General features: G+C 47.2%; 1 protein-coding gene across 2 annotated transcripts in view; it reads left to right on the forward strand.

Annotated features, from left to right (window-relative positions):
- The first annotated feature begins 5,949 nt into the window (after positions 1-5,949).
- ADORA2A (adenosine A2a receptor) overlaps positions 5,950-17,564 on the forward strand; it is a 35,240-nt gene continuing 23,625 nt past the window's right edge. For both annotated transcript variants that reach the window (XM_050924505.1, XM_050924506.1), the window contains exon 1: positions 5,950-6,142. The gene's annotated coding sequence lies outside the window, so the exon portion shown is untranslated. The remainder of the gene's footprint in view (positions 6,143-17,564) is intronic.

Here is a 17,564-nt window from a genome sequence, read left to right on the forward strand (position 1 = left end):
AAATTTAGTCCATTCCTGCATGTCTTGTAAGGTTTACAGCGTCTTCTGTCACAAAGCAACTCTAAAACACCCTGGTCCTATCTGATACAGTATGAGTACAGGGAGAAGCTTGTTTTTTTCACTGATGTATATGAGACTCCAGACTGTAATGGAATGCTAAACTCTATTATACTGTTCAGCCATGAAGAAGAGGGGACAGCAGCCTGAACCATACTGAACTTCAAAGACGGCATGATAGTATAAATTTTGTAAATGGTAGAAATGGAAAACTTGGGAGGATGGAATGGAATGCGAAACTATATTCTTCTGTTGGCCAGTAGGTGGTGCTGTGTCACATACCTTATTTAACCTAACTGAGCCATACTTGGCAGAGCATTAAAGGATCTTAGACTGAACACCTCTAGTGTGCATCTCTTTGAGATGGTAGCTCTGTGGCCAGTCCATATTTAATACAGAAGCCTGATCTTCTAGCAGAACCCCTGCAGCCTACCATGTACAAGTTGTGTGTGACACAGATCACAACCATTAAGTCCTTTGCCATTGCTGAGCCTTGCAATTGTAATATGAATACCTCTCCACCAGAAGCTGGATGTCAGAGCAAACTTTACCCAAAGCTGAGTTAGCTTAGTGGTTTAACTAGCAGGTTCACTTCCTGTGTCGACTAATATATCTAATAGCTAGATAGCTCTGATACCTCCCGCCTGACTAAAGCTTATGTTAAGGCACAAACACAAGTATTTATCAATGCCACAAATATCTCTGGATCCACAGATGCAAGTCTGTTTGTCAAAAGCACTATTCTGTTCAAAACAAGCTGAGTGATCACACTTTCAGCAGAAGTCTATGCTCACTCCCATCTCACAGCAACTTCAACATTTTGCAAAAAGAACTCGGAAGTGTGAGTTTTTTCTACCAACTTGCAGCCAGAGTATCTGGAGTGATGAAACTTTGTCTGGCCGGAAGTAGCTGTTTTCTTTTTTGATTATATTATTTTGTACTACTTTTTCCAATAACTTACCCAAGCAAGATATTGTTATTGATGCATCAGCTAAGCAAAGAGTAGATCATAGTAGTTTTCATGGCAAATTTCAGAGGTCAGTGTTTCTTTATAGAGTTCACTGCTGTCTTGGAGGGAAACTTCTTCAAGATTCATGTTACACTGGTTTCCTCCAGACTTTAGTACTTTGGGTCAGTTGTTATGGCTGAAAGGTCTCTGTTGTGATTTAAGAGTAGTATGTAGGTTAACAGTAACATTTTATTCTAGAGTCACTACTCTGTTAGTTTTAGAGGGTAGAGTATCTTGAACAAAAAAATTAAGGTGTAACTGCTTGTGATCTAAATCCATTTTCTAGGTTCAATCAGAATATAGTGCCTACCCCAGGAACATGCACAGGCATACACACACCAATTTCCCAAAGCTTAAAACAACGATGGGCAAAATTGAGGGAGAGTAAATATTTAAACAAAAAAATGTGAATGATAACTCAGTTATTTAAGGATGCTTTATTAGATGCTCAGGAAAACACAATTCTGCAGTCACAGAGGAAGGCTTCTTTGCTGTAAAAGCTATCCTGACTTAAGAAGGCAAGTGAAGAAAACAATATAAAAATTACAGATGGGGACACTGATAGCAATTAATACAGATCTGCAGTTAGGAAATGCAGACACTTGATAAAAGAAGCTTATAGTCAATAAGGTTTAAGGGCTTCTTTAAATAGATTGAGAACAAAGTCCTAACAATGGGATAGGTCTAGACAAGGATGATAAAATTAACAATCAGAAAAAGGAGAAGTATTCAACAAGTATTTCTTCTGTATTCAGGAAGAAACAAGAGAATCTTATCTTAGTGATAATGAAATACTTTCTATTCCAGCAATAACTAAGAGGATGTTAAGCAGCAACTATTAAACAGCTTTGAATCTGTGGGGCTAGATAACTTGTGCCCAAGAATATTAAAAGAATTGGATGATGAGCTATCTGGACCATTACCGTTGATTTTTAACACACATTGCAACACTGCAGAAGGTCCAGAGGTCTGGAAAAAAGCCAATGCCCCACTATTTTAAAAGGGATGACATGACAATCTATAGACCAGTTAGTCTGAGATCGATCCCAGGAAAAATCATGAAAAGGCCAATATGGGATGCAAATAGTAAATAATTAAAAGATGTAGCATAATTTATGCCAATCAACATGGTTTCATGGAAAATAGGTCTCGTCAAACAAATTGATTGTTGGTTCTTGAGGAGATCACAGGCTTGGCTGCTGAAGGTAACTATGTTGACATAATAGACTGCCATGTTAGTCTGGATCTGTAAAAGCAGCAAAGAGCTCTGTGGCACCTTATAGACTAACAGATGTATTGGAGCATGAGGTTTCGTGGATGAATACTCACTTCGTCGGATGCATGTTGATCTAAACATGCATGCATCTATTTAAAAAGGGATCAAAGGGATGACATGACAATCTATAGACCACTTAGTCTGAGATCGATCCCAGGAAAAATCATGAAAAGGCCAATATGGGATGCAAATAGTAAATAATTAAAAGATGTAGCATAATTTATGCATGTTGGATGCATGTTGATCTAAACATGCATGCATCCGACGAAGTGGGTATTCACCCACGAAAGCTTATGCTCCAATACGTCTGTTAGTCTATAAGGTGCCACAGGACTCTTTGCTGCTATAATAGACTGAGACTTTTGTAAGGCATTTGATTTAGTTCTGCATGAGATTCTGATTTAAAAAAAAAAAACACCGTTCAAAATCAATGTAGCCACTAGTACATGGATATTGCTAGATTACAAAAAGCAATTGTAAATGGGGAATAGTCATCCAATGGAGGTGTTTTCAGTGTGGTCCCCATGGACCTGTTCCCAGCTCAATGCTGTTCAAGATCTTTATCAATTATCTGATAAAACTTGTGAATCACACACAAGTTTTTGGAGTGGCAGTCATTGAGACAGGTCAGTTGTATAGATCAACCCGGATTGCTTGGTAAAATGGGCTTATTTGAACATGGGTTTTAATACAGGCAGGTCCTATATTTAGAAACAAAGAATGTAAGTCACACAAGATGAGGAACTGCATCCTGGAAAGCAGCAACGGAAAAGGATTTGGAGTCATTGTGGATAAAGAGTTGAATATGAGCTTCCAGTATGATATGTAGCTCAGAGGGTGAACACAATCCCTGAATGAGATGGCATTACCTGTGTATGGTATTAGTGAGACCATTACTGGAATACTGTGTCCAGTTCCAGTGTCCACACTCCAAAAGGATGTTAACAAATTGGAAAGGGATCAACAAAGAACTATAATAATTATCTGAGGTCTGGAAAACATGCTGTATAGTGAGAGACTTGCGCTTAATCTATATAGTTTATCCAAAAAAAGGCTGAGGTGACTCAATCATGGCCGACAAGTACCTACATGGAGAAGAGATTTCTAATAGTAGACAGCTCTTTAATCTAGTTGAAAAAGGCATCCAGTGGTTGGAAGCTGGAGATAGACATTCAGACTAGAAATAAGACACATTGTTGTCACTGAGGGTCATCAACCATTGTAACAACTTACATAGAAATGCGGTGGATTCTCCATCACTCAGTCTTAGAATTAAGTTTCTAGAAGATATGGCATAGCTCAAACACCAATTCTGGGCTTAATGCAGAAATTGAGAGGTTCCTTGGTTGTGTTATGCAGAAGGACAGGCTCTAGATGATCATAATGATCCTTTCCAGTCTTAAACTCTATAGAGGTAAGAGTCTTGACTTTCTTGCTTCTGTGAATGTTCCCATATGATTTATTTGTGTTACCGCAAAATCCAGAGGCCTCAATCAGGATCAGGGTCTCCCTGTGCTGGGTGCTGTACAAACATAAAATGAAATGCTACCAAAGGGAGGCTGGATAAGCCAGCATCGGCCAGTGCTTCCTTGAGCACTGAGTTTCTGGAAGTGGAAAGAAGGCAAAAAGGAGAGCCAGTACCAATGACTTTGATACCAAATGGGTGAAGTTCCCAGTGCCAAAAATGCTGGTGCGGAAGACCTCCACCTACCTCAGCCATACTGGCACTTCAGGCAGCAAAGCTGGCATCTGTGCCACATAAAGGTGACACTGAATTACTGAGCCAGACAGAGCTGCAGCATAGCTCCAAACATGAAGAAAGTCTCAAAAAGAAGACATAAAACATCACTTCTCCAAGGACAGAGCCTTCAAGTCCTCGATCAGAACTGGAGAGCCACAGGGAGTGAGAAACCTGACACTTTCTAAAGGTCAGGCCATCTCTTCACAGAGGCTGTCAAAATGGGTAACACAATGTATCTTGCTGGCTGGTCTAGTGCTCTCATCCAACATGACCAGAGTGAGCCTTAGAGCTCAAATGGCATCCTCTGCCTGCTTCAGGAATGCGCCCAGATCAGAAATCTGCCAAGCTGCGACCCACTGACTTTTGGCAAGCAGCCAAGTCCAATGCCAAGTTTGGAAGAGCAGTACAATACTACAATTGTTCAGCTGATGCAGGTGGCACTCCTCATCCCAGGACTCATCCTCCATCCACTCTTTCAGAATCCTCAGCAACATTGACTTGCAATTGTGAGGGAATTGAGGCCTGGTCTACACCTAAAACAAATCCACCTACTACACCTGACAGTCGCTGTAGGTAAGCAACCATTTTTTCCTGATAATTCTACTGTAAAGAATAAACAGGAACCAAGAGAGAGAGAACCTTTCATGCCTTCTTTATCTATCATAAAGCAGCAAAAACACTTTATCCATTTTACAAACAAACCTTCACAGGTTGCCTTTAAGCCTCCCAAGAGACAGTGAGGCTCTTTTCTGTCATGCATTTGGTTACTATTGACACTCTATTAATGATCTCTGGACAAAATCGATGTTCCCTGCTTTTAGTATCTATATAATCAAATTGCCTCATTAGCAAAATGTAGGCATATGCTGGCTGGATGGCTGAATAGAAGAGAGGAGGATATTAGATCAGGCCAGTGACCACTGCATCCTATTTCAGATTTCCCATCATCAGGGTTTAAAGTGCCCTGTCTGCCTTCACTTTACTTAATAGAACAGTGTTAAGGTTCAAAATAGCTTGTTAAATGTACATGTTGGAGTAGTTTCATTTGGAGTTGAGGAAGGGAAAGGCAGCAGGAAGAGTTTTAAAAAAACCACCACCAACAAAACTTGACAGCGGGAGTGACCTGAGTATCAAGGGGTTTGCTTTCCCACGGTGAATGTGAGAAGTTGTTTTACAGCACCAGTTTCCAAGACGAGCAGGGAAACATTGCTGTGAGACTGCATAGAGAAAGTGGAAGGCAGGGTGTTTACTTTTATGGGGAGAGTCCTAACCTTTCCAGAGGCTGTTTGGCACCCCTTCAATTTTAACACAAAATGATATTCGGCTCCAGAATTGGATAGGATAGCTCAAAACCGCCGGAAAAGTTAGCTCTAGGTTTTCAGGTGGAAGTCAATCTTAGAATCCAATAGGTCCAACCCCATTCAGCTCTAGACAGCTTTCCCTAGGTGGGCTCAACTCCCCGGGAGAATGGAGTATTTGCAAACTGTGTTGAAATAGGATTCCGGGGGGGTCCGTGTTTTTCCATCCTTCTCCTTTCCCCCCTCTTCTTTCAGTGAAATCGGTCCCAGCGGCGAGGGTGTGACTGAGCCGCCAAAGCGGGCCCTCCCCAGGAAGTCAGGCTCAGAGAGCGTGGTGTGCCTTAGCCAGCCGGGCCAGCGCTTCCTTCAGCTTGGGCGAGCCCCAGCGCAGGGAACGTGGCTGCTGCGGGGAGAACTCGCCCCGATTCGCCGGGCTCGCGTGCCTGAGGCCGTGATAACCTCCAGGGGGCGCCGTAGAGACCCCCCCCGCCTGCGTCTCCCGCCTCGCTGCGCCGGGGCTCAGTCCGTGGGTTTGAATTTCACCCAGTCACCAGCGGGCGAGCGAGTGGCCGGCCACGCGAGAGGGGGAGCGGCCAGTTCGCGCGCAGCTGCCGGCGCGGGAGCAGCCCCGGCCTTTGGGAAACTTTCTTGGCAGCCCCGTGGCGAGCACCAAAGCGGGCTGAGCAGGAGCTCGGAGCCTGGCTGGCGAGCCCCGGAGAGCCCGCGTGGGGCGGGCGGAGGAAACATCCTCCCCTGGACAGGTGGGTGCTGTGCGGAGCGGACCCCCGGGCAGAGGAGAAGTGCCCCCCCAGCCACTCACTGCCCGGGACTTTTCCATGCGCCCCCCACCCCCGCGGGCATCGCTCTCCAAGCCGCCGGGGTGCTGGGGAATTGCGGAGACAGAGCAGGGGAGAGGAGCCTGCAGATGCACTGCGCGTGGGGCCGGGAGTGTGTGTGTCAGGGAATGTCTGTCTGTGGGAGAGTGTGTCTGTCTGTCTGTCTGTGGGAGAGTGTGTGAGTGTGTCTGTCTGTGGGAGAGTGTGTGAGTGTGTCTGTCAGAGAGTGAGTGTGTGTCTCTTTCTATCAGAGAGAGAGGCTGGATCCAAGAATCCTGATGCTATTTGGCCCCCAGCCCTCAAATTGTGCTATTACAATAGAGAACAAGTGCAGCCTCCCCTACTGCCCCACCTCAACCTGGATCCAGCCCCCGCCTCCCCCTTCTCACGCCTAGACAACAATCGAAGCTGCTTCTCCTGCTCAAAAAGTATTCTGGACTCTGGCACATCCCAGTCCCGAAAACCAAATCTGGCCCCTGGATCCTGCCAGAGCCACCCAAGTTTTAGTCCTCTCCTTCTCAAGTCCATGTCATGAATAGAGCAGCAGAAACAGTCCAGACTCGGATGCTTCCCAGTGTGTAGGTGCATAAAAAAAAACTCTGATCTGGCACTTGGATCTAGCTGGATTGGTATTTTTTTGCCCCAGACTCAAACCGTGCTATATATCAGAGGCTGGGGTTTTCTGGTAACGTAGTAGCGGCACCTTGTTTGTTTTAACAATACATCTTGGGAGCCTGGAGCCAAAAATGCAAACTCCAGCAGAGTCCAGGTGCTGAATGTGTCTGTGATGCTGTTGAGCAGGGATATATTGGGGTTTGGGATTTTACGGTGGAAATGGAGTAGCTGCACTTCTTGTCTGTTTAGCTGGTTTAAGTTTTGGGTTTGGGATAAAAAGCTCACTTTCTCCAGAAAGACCCTGGTGCCAAATGCAATCGCTTTTCAATGGGGCTGTGTCAGTTTGTAACAAGATCTGATGAGTTTTTTTCTTCTGTATTAAGATCAGTAGAATTTGGGGATTGGGGTTGAAAATTGGCCAGACCCAATCTAGGAGCTAGTTATGTATTTTCCCAGTTCTGTTGGGCTGAGATGCAGACAGATCCTGATTTTTCCTGAGATTTGTCTTCTGCTTAGACTGTACAAGTTGGGCTTGTGGGCCAAAGCCTGCTAAGATCCAATTGCCAGATCCAGGATTTTGTGCAACTTAAGGCACTAGAATGGGTTCAAGCTGGGAACCATCTGACAGGGGAGGAGCACCTGCCCTTGTTCTCTGTTCATGCCATGGAATTTGGGGGCAGAAGGTGGAAGTTGGACAGACTCAGGAGGTTCCATGCACTGGATCTGAGGTTTTGCCACACTCACGTGCCAGAATCCACACTCTTGTGGTGAAGTAGGAGTACCTCAACTTCTCTATATGGGTGTTGGAATTGGGGCTCTTGGGGCAAAATTTGGGTAGTTCCAGCAGGATCCTGGTAGATCCAGCTTTTGCTTTCATCCCTCTGAGGGATACTGGTAGAGTTCGCGTGCTGGTTTCAGAGATGGCATGGGTGTTGAATCTGAATCTCTCCCTGTTCCCTTTGGGGTGATAGTAATACAGTCAGGCATGCCCTTCCATGGACAGCCTTTGATCACTGGGGGAAAGGCAAACAACTGTCCACTCCCCCTTTTTACCTAAATCCCCAACTGCAAGACTGGGACAATTCTTTGTCATCAGAATTCCTAGATGTCCACAACTTTTGATTCCCCCCTCGATTTCTCTTGAGTTTGGAGTCTAAGCTCTTCATCCCCTTTGCTCCCCCAGTGCTCAAACTCTCAGCTTTTGTCCCCCCACATCATCCTCAGACTTCTAGCCCTTAATTTTGTTCCCCTCAAACCCAGCACTGCTGCTGAGTCCTTGAATGTACGTGCTCTTAGTCAACTGGAAACAGTGGTTTCCTCAGGAGTATCAGATACTGGTAAACGTGCATATAGCATTTAACGCTGGTGAGTTTCAGTTGTTTAACTTTGAAATTAAGCAAAATAAACAACATCACCAGAAATAAATGAGGTGGTTCATTTTTCCTCGGTGATATTTACAGTCGGCTCAATGCTGTCCAGCATTTCAACAATGTCTTTAGCTGCTGAAAGTGGAGACCTCTGAGCTTCAGTACATGGAAATGTTGTTAGTGAAGCTGTCACTAGAGGTGGCCAGTAACTCAGCAAGCGGGAGAGGATCGTGACTGGGGTGAGATCCAAGTTATGGTGGTTCTAAATGGACCATACTTTGTGCTTTCTGAATCATCTGAAATTATCAGCAAAAGGGCCACAGCTTCCTCTGTTTATCCCTCCTGGTCTGGTGTAAGGAAAAATGGGTGTTTATAATGGGCATCCAAGGAGCTGGATGGTGGTTGGTGTGATTCCAAGGCAACGAGAAGCCAGGAGATGGGTGAGATTGCTTCAGCCCATCCTTTCTGTAAGGAGAAAGACCCCATCGGCGGAACTGAAACACAGGCTGTGGCACATGCAGAGGCTGAACTGCTGCAATGTGCCTTTCAAATATCACACTATAAAGCACCATAGTTTCTCTAACGCTGGTTTTGAACACTGTGCGGTACAAACACTGGCATAAGCCACGAGTTCTATGCGCCTCTGTCTTATTACCAACGTAAAAGCACCGTGATTTTGAAGAGGCTGCTTGACAGAGTCTTTCTGGTGTGTCTGTGTGTGACACAGAAAACAAAAGGGGTTAACTTAAAAAGGTTAGTGTGAGTCATTTGGGTAAATAGTAGTTAAGGCAACTTTTATTAACTATTTAAACCAAAATTATTGTACCAAGCAGATGGTCATCAATTAGGTAACTCTGTCTTTGAACGTATTTGTTTTCAGGCTTTTAAGTCCCAGCCTTGTGGTAACTGAAGAACTGTAGTAATTGACCAATTCAACTTCCTTTATGCAATAGAGACATGCATTTATACAGAGGGCACAGTCCTCTCTGTTTTGCCTTTAAAATGGAAAACTACAAGATCAGAGTGTCACAGCTGCCTGCAAAAGGATTAGGCAGAATGACAAGCAGGGATATGGGAAATCCTTAAATTGGATTAGATTTGTGGAAGAATTCATTTATGTTGAATTTCAGTTTAAAAAAAACCAAAACAGTACAAATGTGATTACATATTCAAAGTATATGAATAATATGAAAATAAGAGAACCTTTCTTATGTGGCAAGTAGCTCAAACTGTAAATTAACAATCACAGTTTGTAACCCCCCAAATGTATGTATAAAACAATGGCTACTTGCATGCACACAAGTGTATAGAAAATAAAAACTACATATGCCAGGCAGCATGAGTTCATGGAAAGCAGGTGGGCAGTCTCTTTCATCCCATTCAGTGGGATGGACTTGGAATATTCATATAAATATCAAGCGCCCAATTCCAAGAAAAGATTAAGGGAACATACCTTCCTGCTTTTGATGAAAGGCATTAGAACCCTGTAGCATAGGTGCTGGGGGTGCTGCAGTACCCCAGGGCTTGAAATACTAATAACAACCTAAATACATGGCTTCCATCTTCAGCACCCCACTATAAAAATTGTTTCAGCACCTCTGCCCTGCAGGAGATTTCTGGACTGTATCAAACTGTCAGAATGGATGGGAAGGGAAGTATAGATCCAAAATGAGTATTTTTGCCAAAACTTCTCTATATGCATCTTTTATTGCTGATATTTTAATAGTTTTCCATAACAGCCACTGCTTGCTTCCACATTTTAATATAATCAGCTTTTAACAACTATTCTTCTTATTGTTTAATCCAATCTCTTGTAATGAGGTTCAGGTTGAGCCCTATGATTAAATCCTGATAAAAACAAGCAGAGAAAAAATGCAGCCAAATATGAGAGCTTTGAGGAGAGTTTTGTTTTGGATTTTCACCCTCTCCAATGCCCATTGACAGCCTCCAGAAGAACCCATTAATTTTGTGCAGTCCACGAATCGTTGCTGTTGGGCCTAGCGACTTTTTCATCCGTTTTTATGTGGTCGGGAACAGAAATAAAATAGAAGAGAGAACTGTAGAACTGCTCAATCACTTTTATAACAAGTTCAACCTGTGGAACGGGAAAATATCAGTGAACAATAAGGGCTGTGACTGGTGACTCCATAGAAGATAGCCTGATGAGCAATAGACAGCATGAATTCTATAAAAAACACATTATAAAGACACCCTGGAAGCGCACTCTGATGTGATTACAAATTTAGTAGACGAGGGAATTTGGTGAACGTGATATTTAATAAAGGCCTTTTATAGTCACGTGGGAATTGAAAAGTTAAAACAAATTTGTTTAGATAAACATACTGGGATGAGATTATGAAATGGGCTGCTGAGCCACAAACAGAATGATCTCGAGAATTTAGAGAAATGGGCAAACAGAATTGTTTTTTAATTAGGCTGTTATAAAGACTGACTTGGGAACTACTCTCACTAGGCAAAAGACTGAGGGCTTGGCTACACTTGAAAGTTAGAGTGCATTAAAGCAGCCCCGGATGCACTAGCTCACTCCCCATCCACACTGGCAAGGCACATAGAGCGCTCTGACTCTGCAGCTAGAGCGCTCCTGGTGCCTCACCTCGGCGAGAGGAATAACGTTTGCTGCACCTTGGCTACAATGCCCGGACGTCAGTGTGGACGAGGTGTTGCATTACTGCGCTCTGATCAGCCTCTGGAAACATCCCATAATCCCCTTAAGTGGCCACTCTTGTCATTGTTTTGAATCACTGGGAATGCAGATATGCCCTTTGAAAGCTCCGTTTCTGACAGCCGGCTGCTTATCTGCTCCGAGAAAAAACAACCATTAGTGTGGAATGCTGTGTGTGAGAGAGGGGAGTTCTGCTGCTATTTAAAATTACAAGACAGCATGCTGACATGCTCTCAGCCCCCCCCCCAACCCACACTCTCTCCGTCCACGTACAGACAACACACTCCACCCGACCCCACTCCATTTGAAAAGTATGTTGCACTCACTTGCATGCTGAGATAGCTGCCCATAATGCACTGCTCCCAATGCCGCTGCAAGTGCAACAAATGTGGCCATGCCAGTGGGCTTGAAGCTGTCAGTGTGGACAGACTGCAGCGCTTTCCCTACTGCGCTCTCCGAAAGCTGGTTTAACTCAAAACCCTCTGCATCTGCAAGTGTAGCCATGCCCTAAGGCTTGGATTTAGGAAAGGATTTAAACTAACTTTAAGCATGTGCTTAAGTGTTGTGCTGAATATAGATGCTTTCCTCAGGGCCTTGTCTGGGAACCTGTTGGTTGGTTAGAGAGCAGTAATACAGAAAATGGCCTAGGGATGATGGAATGCAAGACATTAGATGGGAGTTTGAGGTGATACTGTTGCACAAAACGTGAACATTCTGCTGCGAAGTTCACTAGGAGTGGCAGATGTAAAACAATGAAGAAGCCATGCTTCGAATTCTGTGACTAGGGTTGGGACACCTACTATTAATAAAGACAATCCATTGACAAATTAGAAAGGTATTCCCCATCCAAAAGGGAATAACTAAAATGCTACAAGTACTAGAGGGTGAGGTGTGAAGAGTGACTCAATTGATTTTATTCATCTTAGTCAAACGTAGGGTGGGACATTGTAACAGTTGTAAAACATTTGAAAGGTAGTAAGATAAAGGCCAAGGTGAAGTACTTAATTTGTGCCAAGGCTTGTCCGTTCGTAGCCCCGGCACCTCTGGGATTCACACATTGGTTATGAAAGTAAAAGAAAGGGCACCTCTTTCATTACACACAGGCTCACTGGAGGGGGGTGGGGGAAGGGGCAGTTGCCCAGGGGCCCGGGCTGCAGGGTGCCTAGGCGTGCGATACCGCTTCAGGCCCTGCACTTTGGGGGGCCCCGCCGCAGGCCGACATGGGCAGTCCCAGAAGTGACACACTCATCACTTCCACACACACACACTCCCTCCCCTCCCCACCCCCTGGGATGGCCCTGGGGCTCGGAATTTCTGTCGGCAGGCCTGATTACAAATTAAGCACTGCCAGGGAGGAATGATTCCAGGTGTTGCAGAATGATGTAACAAACCCTGAAACATGAAGAGAACATTTTGTTTAGAGTTGTTTAGGGAACATTTTACTAACAATGAAATTGAGACAATGGAACAATTTCCTGTGAGCGAGACCCAATCACTAGTGAGGTTCAAGCATGGACTGGATAGTGCAGGTGAAGGCCAAGCTCCTACTAGTGCAAAAGCTTGAACTAGTCAGTCAGGACAGTTAGAGGAATTGGGCGAGTCTCAGAGATATTTGGTGATGTGGGAAATGACTTGCTGGGCTGTCTCCTGCAAGGGGCTGAGTGCACTCCACGCTCTGTCTCTCCTAGGAAGCACTCTCTGTACCTTGCAGGATCAGGCTTGTGGTATCTGCCAACTTGTTGCTAGACTCTAAAGCTGGCTTAGCAGAGTCCTGCATTCAGTGCCTGTGTTTGCTGTGTCCATACCCTGCATGTTATCCCAGCCAAGCCTCACTGGGACCCTCAGGATCCTTAGGTAGCAAGCTGTTCCAGCTGGGAGTGCAAGGAGGCAGCAAGAACTGTGCTAAGCTGGTCTCAGCTGGGGGTCACCCTTTGCATATCTTACTGGGCCAGTTCCTCACCCATTCAAGTGAATAAGGCAGAAAAGCTGAGCAGGGTGCAGTGTGATTCAGGCTTGTTCTGCTTTCTGAATGTTTCCCTTTGGTTTGCTATGTTCTCACACTTGGGACAGTAACACAGCCCTTGGTCTCTTGCCTCCGCCAGTGTTGGAGCCTCCCAATCTGTCCCCCTTCTGGGCTGTGACATTACCATGCCTTCCTTCTAGGGTGACCAGACGCAGGGCCGTCCTTGCCCATACGCAAAGTACGTAGCTGTGTAGGGCACCAGGAAAGTTGGGGCACCACATTTCCTGGTGCCCTGCACAGCTGTGTGCTGTTCCAGCCCCTGCTCCACCTCCTCCCCATGGCCCCCACCCCTGCTCCACTCCAGTCCCGTCCCCGCTCCCCTGAGGACTGCATCAGGGCTGGGCCTGCACTCACCAGTGGCGGGAAATGCCGCAGCCCGGCCTCAGCCACACCGCCGGTGAGTGCTGGTGGGTGGTTCCCCCTGCCCTCCAAACCAGCCCCACCCCACCCCATGAAGGCCTGCCCATCCCCACACAGAGGGGCCGTGGAGGGCCCCAGAATAGCTAGGGACAGCCCTGACCAGATAGCAAATGTGAAAAATCAGGACGGGGGCTGAGGGTAATAGGCACCTATATAAGAAAAAGCCTCAAATATCGGGACTGTCCCTATAAAATCAGGACATCTGGTCACCCCACCTCCTTCCTTTTTTCTCACCCCTTTTTTTTCAGGAACTGTTGGCATAATGAAGGGTCCAAGTGTTTCCAAAGTGAAGTGTCTAGTATCTGGGTAGAACAGGTATTGCAGTGGTAGCATGGGAGTAGAGCTGGGATGAAATCAGGTTGCCCATTCATTCCATTTTGTAATTCATCTCTCCCTTGCATGTCTCCCCAGATATTGGGTTGTGAGGAGGTGAGAATTTGCAGATGTTTATTCTTTTCTTTTCATTACCAGAACCACTGACCTTCTTGGAGGGGAATGCTCAGGTCTCTGGGACTTATTTGGGAACCTCTCTTAACTGGCTGTTGACATTTTCAGAAAACAGAGTGTTAAGTAAGTCCAGATACAAATCAGTCCCTGAGGCTGAAGAGTCATGGGAAGCGGGTTAATAAAACATATATTGCATGGTAATAAAAGCTTCATTTTCACTCTGAGATCAGTGCACTCAGGCACATTGGGAGGAATTCTGAAACTTTCAGCAGGAAACAGTCCCCTTAATAAAAGGTTGCCAAGAGTTGTGTGATTCTTTAACGTGATCCACAGGAGCAATGCAGGCATCTTAAATTGCTGCAAGAGTGTAATGTTCATATGTGTCTAGTCCATACAGCAATCTCCATATTCTGCAGCGCTCTAGAAAATCAGATTGCCAGACAGCAGCTAGAGGGTATTTTATCAGTCTGACTTTGGCAGTGGCCAGTATGGTTATAGTTGTATGCAGTGTGGGGGCTTTAGAAAGGAAACATGTTCATTTTGAATGTGTTAAAGACCTATAGTCTACATTTTTTAAAATGACCAGTGATTTTGTGTTTCTAGTTTGACACACCTTAAAAGCACCTGACTTGCAGAACTGCTGAGCATCTCCCTCCTGAAAATCAGGCCACTTTAAGCTGTCAAGTTGGGCACCCAAAGACAAAGGTGCCCCAGTCACTAGTCACTTAAAAATCCCTGATTAATCCTGTCTTTACAGAACCATATGGGGCTCATTTGGACACTCAACAGAAGTTCTTCTTTGAGTGATTACTCGTGTGTATTCCACAATAGGTGTGCGTGCTCGTACATGCACTAGTGCTGGAAGATTTTCCCCTAGCGGATGCCCTCCACACCGGACACCCTGCAGGCAGCCTAGGATGTTATGACCATGCCGGTACCAGGAGCACTACCGATGTCGGCCCCGCAGTTGCCCCCAGCTCGGTACCGATCTCGGTCGAGGGAATGTTCCTGACGCCGTTGCAGCCCCGCGACTCCAGGGCAAAGTCCACATGGATTGTCCTCGCCATTCTTTCTCCACCAGACTGTCTGGTCGGGTTCCGTCTGACCAAGATTCCCAACACCGCTCCACCTTGAGGAGCGAACACCAACAGGACCGAGGCAGACGTTGCCAAAGGTCCTTGTCTGAGAGGGGCTATCGCAGCTGCTCACAGCACAAACGTCAATATCATTCCTGTTCGGCGTCCCACTCTAGGACACCGCCACGGCACCGCCTGTGCAGTCCCTGGCATTGGTCACTGGTGTCTTGCTGTTGCAGGTCCGCCTGCTGGAGCCGATCTCAGAGTAGCTGTTACCGATAGTACCAGTCCTCCACGTCAGGACTGCGGTCCTATGGTCAGCATCACTCCCAGCGCCGCCACTCCTCCCGGTCCAGGGACAGCAGCGGATCGTATGTCAGCCAGGCCTCCCTTTGTAGTTGTCCTTCAATGGGCCAGGCCAGCCAGCATGAACAGCCGGCTTTGCCAGTGCCACAGCAGGTGCAGTGGCGCCGGCCCATTGGTATCAGTAGGCACCATGGCCCCCGATGCAGCCCGCGGTGGGGGCTCGCTCAGTGGCTGGAGCCTCAGAAGACCATTGGCCTCCCTCTCCAGACCTCCGAGGAAGGAGTTGGTGGGACGTACATTCTTGGCACCGTGCCTGGAGACCGACCAGGTGGTGGACCCTCCGGTGTCGGTAGACACCCAAAATACCGTACTGGCTTCCTCACCCTCCTCAGATGAGGCGATTACGGCCCCTCCTCCCTCCGTCCCACAGGAGGACTTTAAGGCCCACCAAGAAGTCTTAAAAAGGATGACATCAAACCTCCCTCTCCAAGCTGAGGAGTTGATGGAGCCCTCGGACTCCCTGTTTAACATGTTGTCCTCCTCGGCACCTGGGAGGGTGGCCTTGCCTCTCCATAAAGGGGTGGCAAAATTTTAAATGCCCTGTGGCAAACCCCGGCTTCATTGTCCCCTATCTCTAAGAGAGTGGAATGCAAATATTTTGTACCCGGCAAGAGGCATGAATACTTATACACCCACCCTGCTCCTAACTCCCTGGTGGTCAAGTCGGTCAACCACAGGGAACGGCAGGCCCAGCCAGCCCCCGCCCCTAAAAATAAAGATTCAAGGAGGCTGGACTCTTTTGGAAGAAAAATGTATTAGTCCTCAAGCTTCCACTTATGGGTGGTGAACCACCAGGTTCTCCTGGGTTTAATCTGTGGGGCTCTCTGCCCAAGTTCAAGGACTCCCTTCAGGAATGTGACAGGAAGGAGTTCAAAGTGCTGGTGAAGGAGGGTACAGCGGCTGCCAGGGCAACCCTGCAGGCGGCTTTGGATGCAGTGGACACGGCTGCGTGGTCTATGGCCTCCACAGTGTCCATGAGAAGGCCTTTCTCTTGTCCTGTTCAGGCCAGTTTCTCTGTCTTTCCCCCATTCCTGCTGATTGGCAAGGTCCTGGAAAAGATAAAGACGGACAAGACCCGGGTACTTCTGATTGCCCCGGCATGGCCCAGGCAGCATTGGTATGGGACCCTTGCGGGCCTGGCGGTCACCTCACCATGGCCGTTGCTGTCCCGCCTGGACCTGCTCTCCCAGGATCAGGGCCATCTCCTCCACCTCAACCTAGCGGCTCTTCACCTCACAGCGTGGCTACTCAATGGTTAGGTTGGGAGGAAAGGACATGCTCGGAAGGAGTTCAGCACATCCTTCTAGAAAGCAGGCGACCCTCCATGCGCCGAGCCTACTTGGCAAAGTCGTCTCAGTTTTCCAGATGGGCGGATGAGCATGGGAGTTTCCCAGTGGCTGCCCTGATCCAGTTTATTCTGGACTACCTCCGGCAGCTTAGAGCCCAGGGCCTGGCGCCCTTGTTAGTCAAGGTGCACCTGGTGGCCATATTGGCCTTCCATCCGCTGGTGCAGGGCCACACGGTATTCTCTCATGCTATGACTGGCCAATTCCTTAAGGGGTTAGATCGCATCTTCCCATATGTTAGGCCCCCTGTCCCGCAGTGGGACCTAAATCTGGTGTTGGCCCATCTCATAGGGGCCCCCATTTGAGCCTCTAGCCACGTGCTCCTGGTCACACCTCTCGTGGAAGGTGGCCCTCCTGGTTGCAATCACATCGGCAAGGCGGGTCTTGGAGCTCAGGACCCTGACCTTCGAGCCCCTACATGGCGTTTCATAAAGATATGGTCCAGCTCCGCCCACACCCTTCATTCCTCCCGAAGGTGGTCTCCACCTATCACATGGATCAGGGCATTTTTCTACCGGTCCTCTGCCCCAAGCCCCATGCGTCTAGTGTGGAGCGCCGCCTCCACACGCTGGATGTGAGACGGGCTCTGGCTTTCTACCTGGAGCAGACTAAGCTGTTTAGAAAGTCCATGCAACTGTTCATCGCCTCGGCCAAGCGCATGAAAGGTCGGTTGGTCTCCACTCAGCAGCTCTCCAACTGGATCACCTCGTGCATCCTTACCTGTTATGACCTGGCTGGAATCCCTCTGCCACCAATTGTGAGGGGGCACTCGACTCGGGCGCAGGCCTCGTCAGCTGCCTTTTTGGCCCATGTCCCCATTCAGGACATTTGTGGGGCTGCCACGTGGTCTTCAGTTCACATGTTCACCTCGCACTGTGCGATCGTCTCCCAGACCAGGGATAACGCCGGGTTCATCAGGGCTGTGCTCTGTCCTGAGAATTTGTGAACTCTTACCCACCTCCAACAGATATAGCTTGGAATCACCTATTGTGGAATACGCATGA

The sequence above is a fragment of the Gopherus flavomarginatus genome, chromosome 15, assembly GCF_025201925.1.
Source record: "Gopherus flavomarginatus isolate rGopFla2 chromosome 15, rGopFla2.mat.asm, whole genome shotgun sequence".
In the NCBI taxonomy this organism is placed as follows: Eukaryota; Metazoa; Chordata; order Testudines; family Testudinidae; genus Gopherus; species Gopherus flavomarginatus.